Source organism: Aplysia californica, unplaced genomic scaffold (genome assembly GCF_000002075.1).
Source record: "Aplysia californica isolate F4 #8 unplaced genomic scaffold, AplCal3.0 scaffold00506, whole genome shotgun sequence".
Taxonomy (NCBI): domain Eukaryota; kingdom Metazoa; phylum Mollusca; class Gastropoda; order Aplysiida; family Aplysiidae; genus Aplysia; species Aplysia californica.
Window position 1 is genome coordinate 159,040 of NW_004797776.1, and position 1,905 is coordinate 160,944.

A 1,905-nucleotide genomic window follows, 5' to 3' on the forward strand; every position below is an offset into this window, starting at 1 on the left:
TGTGTGTGTGTGTGTGTGTGTGTGTGTGTGTGTTTGGGAGGGGGGGTGATGAATTGAACCAGACCCTTACCTTAGTAAGATAGTTCACATTATTGAAACATTCTAAGCACAAAAGACAAACATCATTGCACGGTGTTTTTAAAAAAGTATTAGTAAGGTTAACAGCTGGAATCTAAACAAAGACACAGAGAGGAGACTGGAGACCGCTGAAATGTGGTATTTAAGGAGAATACTCAAAACCTCATGGGAAGAGAGAAAAACAAATTACAAGTGATCCAAATGACAGGATGTGAAAGATCTTTAATCAGGACCATTAGAAAAAGACAACTGAGATTCTTTGGCCACGTAAATAGAGAAACAACTGCTGTGTGGAAAGATAGAGGGACAGATGAGCAGAGGAAGACAAAGAACAACATACACAGATGACGTGAACAACTTTGCAACGAATAACACAAAGAAAAAAACCGAGCTGATCAAGAAAACAGTCCACAAGAAGGCGTACCGTGATCGTCAATGTCTGTTCCAGACCTGACACCTGAAGAAGAGGAAGAAGGTTTATAGGGTACTTGCGACACAAAGAGGTAATAAACCTCCACTTCAATGTATCTTCAGATATTTGTTGTTCTTTGCAGTTCAAGGGAAACTGATTGACGCCTACCCTCCTTTTTAAATCTGTACATAATATCAATAACACAGATGTATGGCGTCCAAAAAGTATCTTGAAAACTTGTTCATCGAATCAGCGTCTTAAAGCCTTGCAATACCCGCTCATTCACTTTACCAATAAAGCTAAATAAATTCTGCATCATCTGAAGCATTATAATTATTTTATCTACAGTAGGAGCTGACAGAGGTAGATATGGTCACCCAAAATTAACCTTAATAAATCATACTTGGTAAAAATTGTATGAAATCAAAGAAATTTAAAAGTGTGCTTGCGCGTGTATTGAGGTGCATCAAAATCGGTAGAATTCACATGTATTGCTTAACTAAGGACTGAAACATTTTGTTCTCAGTAATACATGATATCTTACAATAGTTTCAAGTATACTGGAAAACAGAGAAGTCACAAATACCACACGAAACTCGGAATTAACATGAAATGTGCTACTTATTTATTTTTTTTAGTAGGAGACATAGGTATCGTGTAGAGCATGAACCCTTTGGGCATAGACAGTGCTAAATTTTGGACATGAATATCTGTTGTTTTTTCTCAAATCCCGTGGAGAGTTGCAAACAAAGCGTCTGAATTGGGTGCAAAGTCACGTTTCTTCAGCTGCTGTTGCATGGGACTCCACATATCTGTAGGACTCATATCTGGGCCATCTACTAGTGAACACGCCACCATTGGTGTGATTTGGGGTTTTTTTTAATTGTCTAGTGGCGTTGGCCCGGTGAGGATGTGTTTTGTAATGCATAAGAATGGCCACTTGAATGACGCCATGACGAAATAGGGGTAAGACACTTTAGCAGCACCTCCAGCTCTTGAGCGATGTAGTTCTTAACCAATTCTTACGTTGATTCTCACGAGTGAGGTTTTGTTCATAACAGTAACAGCCAGGCTTCTCCATACCGTGGCTGTTTTGTGCCATCTGTTCCTTACTGAGAGAGGATTATGGCCCGCCAAAATCTAGCACAACCCATGCACAAAAAGGGAACAAACTAGCAATAAGGGCGTTTAACGTTAATTCCAAATTTTGTCTGGTATTAGTGACTGCACTGTTTTACAATCTGTTTGAAAATATCTTAATAAGATATTGTTCATAGCAGAGGTAATAATATTCTCCATTCGTTTGTTATGGAATACATGTTCATTCCACAAATGTTGATGCATTCCAGTACAAGCGCTAACATAATTTTACGTTTCTTTGACTTCACACAATTTTGCAAAGCCTGATGTTTAAA